Source organism: Dendropsophus ebraccatus, chromosome 7 (assembly GCF_027789765.1).
Source record: "Dendropsophus ebraccatus isolate aDenEbr1 chromosome 7, aDenEbr1.pat, whole genome shotgun sequence".
NCBI lineage: Eukaryota > Metazoa > Chordata > Amphibia > Anura > Hylidae > Dendropsophus > Dendropsophus ebraccatus.
Window position 1 is genome coordinate 15,147,908 of NC_091460.1, and position 14,629 is coordinate 15,162,536.

The following is a 14,629-nucleotide window of genomic DNA, read 5'->3' on the forward strand; positions in this document are numbered from 1 at the left end:
GGCTCCCGCCCTGTCAGTGCTGCTGCTGTATGTAACTGTGAGCGCTCATTACGAGTGCTCATAGTTACAGTTCAGATCAAAGCAGCGAGCGGGGCAGCGGCCCTGTCTAGCAGTCTTGAGCACAAGAGAAGAGCGGGGCGTGGGGGCCCCCTGGGATGTTGGGGGCTCCAAGCGATTGCTTGGGGTGCTTGGTGCCGAAGACTGCTACTGCCTGGAACCAATTAATATCGTATGTTGAGGGACCACTGTATATATACATTACTCAAAAAATAAAGGGAGCACGCTAATAAAACGTCCTAGATCTGAATGAATGAAATTTTCTTATTGAATACTTTGTTCTGTACAAAGCTGAATGTGCTGACAACAAAACCACACAAACATCATCAATGGAAATCACATGTATTATCCAATGGCGACCTGCAACGTGACGTTGGTGGATGGAAGACACATGATGTGCTGGATGTGCTCAGTCGGATTCAGGTCTGGGGAACGGGTGGCCAGTCCATAGCTTCACTGCCTTCATCCTGCAGGAACTGCTGACACTCCAGCCACATGAGGTCTAGCATTGTCCTGCATTAGGAGGAACCCCAACCGCACCAGCATATGTCAATCACTCATTTTACCTCTAGGCCTGAGAGCAATGACAAAATGCAAAGTGACCAACACAACAGTCAGGAAGTATGGGAACAGAGAAATGGTCTGTGGTCACCACCTTCAGTACCAGTCCTTTATAGGGGGTGTCCTACTTATTTGCCCAGTATTTTTACCTGTTAATTGCTCCATAGGAGAAACTGATTCACAATCAGAGCTGCTTCATAACTGGGCAGGCTGATTTTGCAGAAGTGTCATTGACTTAGAGCTATATTGTGTTTAAGTGTTCCCTTTATTTTTTGAGCAGTGTATTACAACCCATTGAGATTATAGTGGTCACTGTGTACATACATTACAATACTTATCATGTATTATCCTCCAGAGCTGCACTCACTATTCTGCTGGTGAGGTCACTGTGTACATACATTACATTACTGATCCTGAGTTATATCCGGTATTATACTCCAGAGCTGCACTCACTATTCTGCTGGTGGGGTCCCTGGGTACATACATTACATTACTGATCCTGTACTGATCCTGAGTCGCATCCTGTATAATACTCCAGAGCTGCACTCACTATTCTGCTGGTGGGGTCCCTGGGTACATACATTACATTACTGATCCTGTACTGATCCTGAGTCGCATCCTGTATTATACTCCAGAGCTGCACTCACTATTCTGCTTATAGTTCTTGTAGCAGATGTTTCCCTGCAGTTATGACCGGGGAGCCCTGTGTGGGGTCAGGCACTGTGTATTGGGTGCAGTGAGGCTTCCTCTTGCCATACAGGGGGTAAGACACCCCCCTCACCTTCTCCTTCCCTGATCGGCACTGGTGTCTTGGTGACTATGATAATTCCTCCTGTCGGGATGAGTCAGTCCCATTGTGGAGGAGCCGAGAAGCAATCACAATCCTCCCGGTTGAGTGTGAAGCGGCTCGTCTATTATGGGATGATTAGCTGGAATGAATATTTATCAGGGATGCTCCGCTGTGATGTGGGGGAGGGGTGGCCCCATTACTGGATTACCTGCTGGAATATAAACACTACGGGCTATTAGAATTATTAGCATTACTGTACTGACCTGTCCACCATGCTGTACATTCCTACATCTCTCTTACGTCTGCTCCCCACACTTCCCTGATGGCCTCCTTTATCCTCTGGTGCTGCCCCTGTACACTGGGACATCTCCCTAGTAACCTCCTCACAGTTATACTTCTGGTTCTTCCCCAGGTGAGGAGCCCTCTATTGTTATTAGTTTTACAGGGTCTCAGTTCTCTCTGATGCCTGGGGAGCCCCCTATAGGTATTAGTCTTACAGGGTTTCTGGCAGCTGGTGACCCCGGGAGCCCCCTATAGGTATTAGTCTTACAGGGTTTCTGGCAGCTGGTGACCCCGGGAGCCCCCTATAGGTATTAGTCTTACAGGGTTTCTGACACCTGGTGACCCCCGGGGGGGGGCCCCTTTAGGTATTAGTCTTACAGGGTTTCTGACACCTGGTGACCCCGGGAGCCCCCTATAGGTATTAGTCTTACAGGGTTTCTGACACCTGGTGACCCTGGGGGAGCCCCCTATAGTTATTAGTCTTACAGGGTTTCTGACAGCTGGTGACCCCGGGAGCCCCCTATAGGTATTAGTCTTACAGGGTTTCTGGCAGCTGGTGACCCCGGGGGAGCCCCCTATAGGTATTAGTCTTACAGGGTTTCTGACAGCTGGTGACCCCGGGAGCCCCCTATAGGTATTAGTCTTACAGGGTTTCTGACAGCTGGTGACCCCGGGAGCCCCCTATAGGTATTAGTCTTACAGGGTTTCTGGCAGCTGGTGACCCCGGGAGCCCCCTATAGGTATTAGTCTTACAGGGTTTCTGGCAGCTGGTGACCCCGGGAGCCCCCTATAGGTATTAGTCTTACAGGGTTTCTGACAGCTGGTGACCCCGGGAGCCCCCTATAGGTATTAGTCTTACAGGGTTTCTGGTCTCCCTGACACTCTGGAGTTGTGGTGGCATAAGGTGGTGGTCCCTATGTATCATGTGACTGTGAGGTGGGGGTTACTGAGGGTTACAGATTGATACAAGGACACAGGTGACAAGAGCGCAGCAGAGGAGGAGATAATGAAATCTGTGAGAATATTCATCCCTGACAGCCGTGACTCATCTCAGATCCTGCTGTACCCAATGTGTTACCCAGCGAAAGATGGAGGAGGGGAGGCAGGGAGCCTGTCCTGTATCTAATCCTGTCCTGTGTGATGTATCTAATCCTGTCCTGTGTGATGCATCTAATCCTGTCCTGTGTGCTGTATCTAATCCTGTCCTGTGTGCTGTATCTAATCCTGTCCTGTGTGATGTGTGTGCTGTATCTAATCCTGTCCGGTGTGATGTGTCTAATCCTGTCCTGTGTGATGTATCTAATCCTGTCATGTGTGGTGTATCTAATCCTGTTCGGTGTGATGTATCTAATCCTGTCCGGTGTGATGTATCTAATCCTGTCCTGTGTGATGTATCTAATCCTGTCCTGTGTGATGTATCTAATCCTGTCCTGTGTGATATGTGTGCTGTATCTAATCCTGTCCTCTGTCTAATCCTGTCCTGTGTGATGTGTGTGCTGTATCTAATCCTGTCCTGTGTGATATGTGTGCTGTATCTAATCCTGTCCTGTGTGCTGTATCTAATCCTGTCCTGTGTGCTGTATCTAATCCTGTCCTGTGTGCTGTATCTAATCCTGTCCTGTGTGCTGTATCTAATCCTGTCCTGTGTGATGTGTGTGCTGTATCTAATCCTGTCCTGTGTGCTGTATCTAATCCTGTCTGGTGTGATGTGTGTGCTGTATCTAATCCTGTACTGTGTGCTGTATCTAATCCTTTCCTGTGTAATGTGTGTGCTGTATCTAATCCTGTCCTGGGTGAAGTGTGTGATGTATCTAATCCTGTCCTGTGTGATGTATCTAATCCAGTCCTGTGTGATGTATCTAATCCTGTCTGGTGTGATGTATCTAATCCTGTCCTGAGTGAAGTGTGTGCTGTATCTAATCCTGTCCTGTGTGATGTATCTAATCCTGTCCTGTGTGATGTATCTAATCCTGTCCTGTGTGATGTATCTAATCCTGTCCGGTGTGATGTGTATGCTGTAGGTATATATCACATATCCAGCTGCTGTGTTATCAGGGTTATACAGTTACTATACATTATACACCACATGCTGCTATACTGTACAGTAACTTATATATCACATATCCAGCTGCTGTGTTATCAGGGTTATACAGTTACTATACATTATACACCACATGCTGCTATACTGTACAGTAACTTATATATCACATATCCAGCTGCTGTGTTATCAGGGTTATACAGTTACTATACATTATATACCACATGCTGATTGCTATGCTGTACAGTAACTTATATATCACATATCCAGCTGCAGTGTTATCAGGGTTATACAGTTACTATACATTATATACCACATGCTGCTATACTGTACAGTAACTTATATATCACATATCCAGCTGCTGCTGTGTTATCAGGGTTATACAGTTACTATACATTATACACCACATGCTGCTATACTGTACAGTAACTTATATATCACATATCCAGCTGCTGTGTTATCAGGGTTATACAGTTACTATACATTATACACCACATGCTGATTGCTATACTGTTCAGTAACTTATATATCACATATCTAGCAGCTGTGTTATCAGGGTTATACAGTTACTATACATTATACACCACAATCCACATACTACTATACTGTACAGTAACTTATATATCACATATCCAGCTGCTGTGTTATCAGGGTTATACAGTTACTATACATTATACACCACATGCTGCTATACTGTACAGTAACTTATATATCACATATCCAGCTGCTGTGTTATCAGGGTTATACAGTTACTATACATTATACACCACATGCTGATTGTTATACTGTACAGTAACTTATATATCACATATCCAGCTGCAGTGTTATCAGCGTTATACAGTTACTATACATTATATACCACATGCTGATTGCTATACTGTACAGTAACTTATAATATCACATATCCAGCTGCTGTGTTATCAGGGTTATACAGTTACTACACATTATACACCACATGCTGCTATACTGTACAGTAACTTATATATCACATATCCAGCAGCTGTGTTATCAGGGTTATACAGTTACTATACATTATACTCCACATGCTGCTATACTGTACAGTAACTTATATATCACATATTCAGCTGCTGTGTTATCAGGGTTATACAGTTACTATACATTATACACCACATGCTGCTATACTGTACAGTAACTTATATATCACATATCCAGCTGCTGTGTTATCAGGGTTGTACAGTTACTATACATTATACACCACATGCTGATTGCTATACTGTACAGTAACTTATATATCACATATCCAGCTGCTGTGTTATCAGGGTTATACAGTTACTATACATTATACACCACATGCTGCTATACTGTACAGTAACTTATATATCACATATTCAGCTGCTGTGTTATCAGGGTTATACAGTTACTATACATTATATACCACATGCTGCTATACTGTACAGTAACTTATATATCACATATCCAGCAGCTGTGTTATCAGGGTTATACAGTTACTATACATTATACACCACATGCTGCTATACTGTACAGTAACTAATATATCACATATCCAGCTGCTGTGTTATCAGGGTTATACAGTTACTATACATTATATACCACATGCTGCTATACTGTACAGTAACTTATATATCACATATCCAGCTGCCTATAAATGTTTGTTTCCTTTGTTTTACATGGGAGAACATATAAACTCCTTGGTGGGATCTGAGCCCTGGACCCCAGTACTATGCACTGAGCACAGCCACCATTCCTGGTCATGTTCTATAGTCTATAGTCATATTACACAAAGCAATTCCAACTGTTTGGCTTGTAGTCACCCAGTATTACCCAGGGTCCCTAGATTTTAGGGCCCTATTCCACCGGACGATTATCGTTCAGATTATCGTTAAATCGTTCGAATCTAAATAATAATCGTTCGGTTGAAATGCAGTTAACGATTAACGACCGAACGAGAAATTGTTGATTGCTTTATAAGACCTGCATCTATTTTTATCGTTGCTCGTTCGCAAAACGTTCGCAAATCGTTCGCATTGGATAAGATGTCGTTCCGTCGCTTGCAGTAGATATGAACGCAATAGCAAATAAATAGCGAAGAATAAACGATCGCAAATACGATCATAAGTAACGATTATCGTTCCATGGAAATGAGTGAACGTTTTCAGGTCTTTCGCAATAGCGGTCGTTTGAGATCGTTAACGATTATGCGAACGATAATCGCCCGGTGGAATAGGGCCCTAACTCTGCTCTCTGTTAGATCCCTTGAGATCATTCCAGGTTATGAGTCTTGGTTCTCCTCTGTGTAGACTTCTCTAAGATCCCAGCAGATCATTCCTGGTTATGACTCCTGGACCTGTCATCTGGAGATCTCTCATAGATCCATTGAGATCATTTAAGATGATGAGTCTTGGTTCTGCTCTCTGTAGACCTCTCTTAGATCCATTGAGATCGTCCCAGATTATGAGCCTTGGTTTTTCTCTGTGTAGACCTCTCTTAAAGACCTTGAAATAATTTCAGGTTATGAGTCTTGGTTCTGCTCTCTGTAGACCTCTCTTAGCGCCTTTGAGAACATTCCTGGTTATGACCCCTGGACCTGATCTCTAGAGTACTCTCTTAGATCCATTGAGATCATCCCAGGTTATGAGTCTTGGTTCTTGTGTAGACCTTTCTTATTGGCCATAAACCTTTAAAAAATGTTGGCCAATAGTTTAGCTAACAGTTATCTCTCCTCCCTATACACACAAATGTTCGGCACGGCTGCACATTCCTGTGTTCTCTTTGGGAAGGGGTAAGCCACAGCCAGACTGCTCTAGCGGTGGCTTATGTCTCTAAGAGCAAAGAGGTTGGGAGTGATCACACACAAACCCCTTTCTCTATTGACATAATCTGTCAGTACAGTCTCAGGAGAGCCCCATAACCTTGTACCGATGGACTAATTATAAATTGTATAATTTAAACTCCAACAGATCATGGTCATGGTCCCTACCCTTAATCTTTGTAGACCTCTCATACATCCCTTAGATCACTCCCCTGGTCCTGACCTCTCTAACAGCAGATCACTGGTCCTGTTCTGTGTAGACCTCTCTTAGAGTAGGTCACTCCTGGTCATTGCCTTGGTCCTGTTCTCTGTAGACCTCTCTTACAGCAGATGACTCCTGGTCATGTCTCTGGTCTAGTTCTCTGTAAACCTCTTCTACAGCAGATCACTCCTGGTCATGCACCTGGTCCTGTTCTCTGCAAACCTTTCTTACAGAAGATCACTCTTGGTCATGGCCTTGCTCCTGTTCTCTGCAGACCTCTCTTACAGAAGATCACTCTTGGTCATGGCCTTGCTCCTGTTCTCTGTAGGCCTCTCTTACAACAGGTCACACCTGGTCATGCCCCTGGTCCTGTTCTCTGTACATCTCTCTTACGGCAGATCACTTCTGGTCATGGACCTGGTCTTGTTCCTAAAGGCCTCTTCTAAAGCAGATCACTCCTGGTCATGGCCCTGGTCTTGTTTTCTATAGGCATCATCTAAAGCAGATCACTCCTGGTCATGCATCTGCTCCTGTTCTCTGTAGGTTACTCTTACAGCAGATCGCTCCTGGTCATGCCCCTGGTCCTGTTCTCTGTAGGCCTCTCTTACAGCAGATCACTCTTTGTCATGCCTCTGGTCCTGTTATCTGTAGGCCTCTCTTACAGCAGATCATTCCTAGTCATACCCCTTGTCCTGTTTTCTGTAGGCCTCTCTTACAGCAGATAATTCCTGGCCATACCCCTGGTCCTGTTCTCTGTAGGCCTCTCTTACAGCAGATAATTCCTGGCCATACCCCTGGTCCTGTTTTCTGTAGGCCTCTCTTACAGCAGATAATTCCTGGCCATACCCCTGGTCCTGTTCTCTGTAGGCCTCTCTTACAGCAGATAATTCCTGGCCATACCCCTGGTCCTGTTTTCTGTAGGCCTCTCTTACAGCAGATAATTCCTGGCCATCCCCCTGGTCCTGTTTTCTGTAGGCCTCACTTACAGCAGATCTTTTCTGGTCATACCCCTGGTCCTGTTTTCTGTAGGCCTCTCTTACAGCAGATAATTCCTGGCCATACCCCTGGTCCTGTTCTCTGTAGGCCTCTCTTACAGCAGATAATTCCTGGCCATACCCCTGGTCCTGTTTTCTGTAGGCCTCTCTTACAGCAGATAATTCCTGGCCATCCCCCTGGTCCTGTTTTCTGTAGGCCTCACTTACAGCAGATCTTTTCTGGTCATACCCCTGGTCCTGTTTTCTGTAGGCCTCTCTTACAGCAGATCATTCCTGGTCATACCCCTGGTCCTGTTCTCTGTAGGCCTCTCTTACAGCAGATCATTCCTGGTCATACCCCTGGTCCTGTTCTCTGTAGGCCTCTCTTACAGCAGATAATTCCTGGCCATCCCCCTGGTCCTGTTTTCTGTAGGCCTCACTTACAGCAGATCTTTTCTGGTCATACCCCTGGTCCTGTTTTCTGTAGGCCTCTCTTACAGCAGATAATTCCTGGCCATCCCACTGGTCCTGTTTTCTGTAGGCCTCACTTACAGCAGATCTTTTCTGGTCATACCCCTGGTCCTGTTTTCTGTAGGCCTCTCTTACAGCAGATAATTCCTGGCCATCCCCCTGGTCCTGTTTTCTGTAGGCCTCACTTACAGCAGATCTTTTCTGGTCATACCCCTGGTCCTGTTTTCTGTAGGCCTCTCTTACAGCAGATCTTTTCTGGTCATACCCCTGGTCCTGTTTTCTGTAGGCCTCTCTTACAGCAGATCATTCCTGGTCATACCCCTGGTCCTGTTCTCTGTAGGCCTCTCTTACAGCAGATAATTCCTGGCCATCCCCCTGGTCCTGTTTTCTGTAGGCCTCACTTACAGCAGATCTTTTCTAGTCATGCCCCTAGTCTAGTTCTCTGTAAACATCTCTTAAAGCAGATAACTTCTGGTCACGTCCCTGGTCCTGTTCTCTGTAGGCCTCTCCTAAAGCAGGTCACTACTGGTCAAGGCCCTGGTCCTGTACCCTGTAGATCTCTTTTACAGCACATCACTGCTGGTCATTGCCCTGGTCCTGTTCTCTGTAAACCTCTCTTACAGCAGATGACTTTTGGTCCTACTCCTGGTGCTGTTCTTCAGAGATCTGTCATACAGCAGATCACTGGTGGTCATGGCCCTGGTCCTGTTCTCTGGAGACCTCTCTTAACTCAGATCACTCCTGGTCATGCCACTGGTCCTGTTCTCTGTAAACCTCTCTTAGAGCAGATTACTCCTGGTCATGCCACTGGTTTTGTTCTGTGTAGACCTCTCTTAGAGTAGGTCACTCCTGGTCATTGCCTTGGTCCTGTTCTCTGTAGACCTCTCTTACAGCAGATGACTCCTGGTCATGTCTCTGGTCTAGTTCTCTGTAAACCTCTTCTACAGCAGATCACTCCTGATCATACACCTGGTCCTGTTCTCTGTAGATCTTTCCTACAGCAGATCATGCCAGTAATGGCCTTGGTCCTGTTCTCTATAAGCCTCTCTTACAGCAGGCCATTTCATGTCATGCCCCTGGTCTACTTGTCCTGTAAACCTCTCTTACACAGATCACTCCTGGTCATGTCCCTGGTCCTGTTCTCCGGAAATCTCTCTTACAGCAGATAACTCCTGGTCATGGCCCTGGCCCTGTTCTCCGCAAATCTCTCTTACAGCAGATAACTCCTGGTCATGGCCCTGGCCCTGTTCTCCGGAAATCTCTCTTACAGCAGATAACTCCTGGTCATGGCCCTGGTCCTCTTCTCTGTAGTCCTCACTTACAGCAGATCTTTCCTGGTCATGCCCCTAGTTTAGTTCTCTGTAAACCTCTCTTACAGCAGATGACTTCTGGTCACGTCCCTGGTCCTGTTCTCTGTAGGCTTCTCTTACAGCAGGTCACTCCTGGTCATGGCCCTAGTCCTGTTCTCTGTAGACCTCTCTTACAGCCAGTGGCATAGCTACCCATACCTCCCAACCGTCCCGGATTTCGCGGGACAGTCCCGTTTTCGGGGTGCTGTCCCGCGGTCCCGGAACGGCCCCCAGTGTCCCGCATTATATGTGGCCCCAGCGAAAAAAACAACAAACCAGTAACTCACCTGTCCTCCGGTCCCAGCAGCTCCTCTCCCGGCAGAGCGCGCACTCCCGTCATCCTCCGGGGCGGGCAGCGGGGTACAGAGGCACTGACTGTACCGGAAGTGACCTGCAGCCTCCATCATGAATTACTTCCGGCACAGTCAGTGTCTGTATACCCCGCTGCCCGCCCCGGAGGATGACGGGAGTGCGCGCTCTGCCGGGAGAGGAGCTGCTGGGACCGGAGGACAGGTGAGTTACTGGTTTATTGTTTTTTCTGCTGGGGCCACAGAAATGGGGGAATTGGCTACTATGTGGGGCACTATATGGGGGATTGGCTACTATGTGGGGCTTATATGGGGGATTGGCTACTATGTGGGGCACTATATGGGGGATTGGCTACTATGTGGGGCACTATATGGGGGATTGGCTACTATGTGGGGCACTATATGGGGGATTGGCTACTATGTGGGGCACTATATGGGGGATTGGCTACTATGTGGGGCACTATATGGGGGATTGGCTACTATGTGGGGCACTATATGGGGGATTGGCTACTATGTGGGGCACTATATGGGGGATTGGCTACTATGTGGGGCACTATATGGGGGCATTGGCTACTATGTGGGGCACTATATGGGGGCATTGGCTACTATGTGGGGCACTATATGGGGGCATTGGCTACTATGTGGGGCACTATATGGGGGCATTGGCTACTATGTGGGGCACTATATGGGGGCATTAGCTACTATGTGGGGCACTATATGGGGGCATTGGCTACTATGTGGGGCATATATGGGGGATTGGCTACTATATGGGGGGATTGGATAATATGTGGGGCACTATATGGGGGATTGGCTACTATGTGGGGCACTATATGGGGGGATTGGCTACTATGTGGGGCATATATGGGGGATTGGCTACTATGTGGGGCACTATATGGGTGCATTGGCTACTATGTGGGGCATATATGGAGGATTGGCTACTATGTGGGGCACTATATGGGGATTGGCTACTATGTGGGGCACTATATGGGGATTGGCTAATATATGGGGGATTGGATACTATGTGGGGCATATATGGGGGGATTGGCTACTATGTGGGCATATATGGGGGATTGGCTACTATGTGGGGCACTATATGGGGGCATTGGCTACTATGTGGGGCACTATATGGGGGATTGGATAATATGTGGGGCACTATATGGGGGCATTGGCTACTATGTGGTGCACTATATGGGGGCATTGGCTACTATGTGGGGCACTATATGGGGGCATTGGCTACTATGTGGGGCACTATATGGGGGCATTGGCTACTATGTGGGGCATATATGAGGGGATTGGCTACTATGTGGGGCACTATATGGGGATTGGCTACTATGTGGGCACTATATGGGGGGATTGGCTACTATGTGGGGCACTATATGGGGGGATTGGCTACTATGTGGGGCATTATATGGGGGGATTGGCTACTATGTGGGGCACTATAATGGGGGATTGGATACTATGTGGGGCACTATAATGGGGGATTGGATACTGTATAGGGCACTATTCAGTCAGCAGCATGTGGTGACTGTAGGGGAGTGGCTATGGAGGGTTGCTATGGGGGCGTGGCTATGGAGGTTTGCTATGGGGGCGTGGCTATGGGGCGTGGCTATGGGGACCGCGGCGCACATGTCCCTCTTTGCTCTTTGCAAAAGTTGGGAGGTATGGCTACCATAGAGGCAAGGTAGGCAGTTGCTATGGGGCCCGTGCAGGAGGGGGGCCCAGGGGAGAAGGTAAGAGCTGTGTCCTTCTGCTTAATCCCTTATGTACTACAGTGTGTAAGTGACCCAATGTTTACTTACATGCTGCAACACAAAAAAAGGTGTTAACAAGCAGAAGACAGAGATCTCTGCTTCACTGTTCTGATAACCTCTAACCTCTGTTCTCCAGCTGGCAATCAAGTAGGAAAGTAAAATACGCAGAGGTCAGGGGTTATCAGTGCACCAGCAGTAAAGCAGATATATGTGCAGTGCTTTGTGTTGTGCGTAGGGGAGGGGGACCCGTTAAATTTTTTTGCTATGGGGCCCCGTGAATCCTAGCTACGCCCCTGCTTACAGCTGATCAGTCCTGGTCTGGGCCCTGGTCCTGTTCTCTGTAGATCTCTCTTACAGCTGATCACTCCTGGTCCTATTCTCCGTAGAACTCTCTTACAGCTGATCACTCCTGGTCCTATTCTCCGTAGACCTCTCTTACAGCTGATCAGTCCTGGTCCTGTTCTCTGTAGATCTCTCTTACAGCTGATCACTCCTGGTCCTATTCTCTGTAGATCCCTCTTACAGCAGATCACTCCTGGTCCTAGTCTCTGTAGAACTCTCTTACAGCTGATCACTCCTGGTCATGGCTCTGGTCCTGTTTTCTGTAGATCTTTCTCAGATCCCAGCAGATCACTCCTGGTCATGGCCCAGGTCCTTTACTCTGGAGACATTTTCTTACTCTAGGTGATGTTCTCAGCAGAGAATCCTGCTTCCGGCAGTAGAGAACACACTGGCTCTTCTTCCTACAAGAGATATTAGTAGATTCACAGCACAGATGATGGAGTTTACTCCTGAGTTTCCATAGATGGTCTTCTCTCCTGTTTATCTTCTGATTCCAGGATGATATTTTTATATCAGCTCTGATTCAGACATCGTTCAGCATCCAGGGGCTCCGTACACAATAGTAACGCTGACTCTCCAGCTGGCAGAGGCCCAGACACAAGATATGTCTACACACTGGACCATCTGGTAGAACAATCCCCAGAAGGCTGATAATACTGGGGAATGTGCTGCAGGTTCCCCCACTAGGTCCTTCTGTGTGCTGAGCGGAGTGGACACCGTGATGGGAACAATGGTCTAGAGGCGACTGAAGCCAGTACTACCCGGGGGATCCCTATAATCTGCAATACAGGAAAAGTCCACATACTGTATATAGTGTTCTCCAAGATTCCTCCCATGCTCCAAATGTATACTGACATATTTCCTATTAAAGGGGCCCTGTGTGAGATTAGACTGTGAGCTTCTGGACCCAGGGAGGAAGAAGAGATTTACAATTCTTGGATGTTAGACAAACATTAAATTGGTTACAGTAGAATCAATGCTAATCCGTGCCTTGTATTTACAGACGGTTCAGGAAGTTGTGGACCCACAGTAGCCAGGGCTGCAACGTCTTATAATCTACAGGAGACACATGATCCGGGGAACACCTCTCCGGGGTGCTGGGGCGGCAGGAAACACTCATCATCAGCACACGGGGATTCCTCTCTCATCCAGCTCTATATATGGAGATGCAATCGCTCAACGCTCCAGGATTCACTGCTTATCTGCCCGGGATATGGATTCCATGTATGATTCCTAACAGCACTACATGTATAATCCCTGGCAGCACTACATGTATAATCCCTAACAGCACTACATGTATGATCCCTGACAGCACTACATGTATGATACCTAACAGCACTACATGTATAATTCCTAACAGCACTACATGTATGATTCCTAACAGCACTACATGTATGATTCCTAACAGCACTACATGTATGATTCCTAACAGCACTACATGTATGATACCTAACAGCACTACATGTATGATTCCTAACAGCACTACATGTATAATTCCTAACAGCACTACATGTATGATTCCTAACAGCACTACATGTATGATACCTAACAGCACTACATGTATGATTCCTAACAGCACTACATGTATAATTCCTAACAGCACTACATGTATGATTCCTAACAGCACTACATGTATGATTCCTAACAGCACTACATGTATAATCCCTGACAGCACTACATGTATGATACCTGACAGCACTACATGTATGATCCCTGACAGCACTACATGTATAATCCCTGGCAGCACTACATGTATAATCCCTAACAGCACTACATGTATGATTCCTAACAGCACTACATGTATAATCCCTGACAGCACTACATGTATGATTCATAGCAGCACTACATGTATGATCCCTGACAGCACTACATGTATAATTCATAGCAACACTACATGTATGATCCCTGACAGCACTACATGTATGATACCTGACAGCACTACATGTATGATCCCTGACAGCACTACATGTATGATACCTGACAGCACTACATGTATGATACCTGGCAGCACTACATGTATGACTCCTAACAGCACTACATGTATGATTCCTAACAGCACTACATGTATAATCCCTGACAGCACTACATGTATGATTCCTAACAGCACTACATGTATAATCCCTGACAGCACTACATGTATAATCCCTGACAGCACTACATGTATGATCCCTGACAGCACTACATGTATGATACCTGACAGCACTACATGTATGATTCCTAATAGCACTACATGTATGATTCCTAACAGCACTACATGTATGATACCTGACAGCACTACATGTATGATTCCTAACAGCACAACATGTATAATCCCTGACAGCACTACATGTATAATCCCTGACAGCACTACATGTATGATCCCTGACAGCACTACATGTATGATTTCTAACAGCACTACATGTATGATTCCTGACAGCACTACATGTATGATTCCTAACAGCACTACATGTATGATTCCTAACAGCACTACATGTATGATTCCTAACAGCACTACATGTATAATCCCTGACAGCACAACATGTATAATCCCTGACAGCACAACATGTATGATTCCTAACAGCACTACATGTATGATTCCTAACAGCACTACATGTATGATTCCTAACAGCACTACATGTATAATCCCTGACAGCACAACATGTATAATCCCTGACAGCACAACATGTATGATTCCTAACAGCACTACATGTATGATTCCTAACAGAACTACATG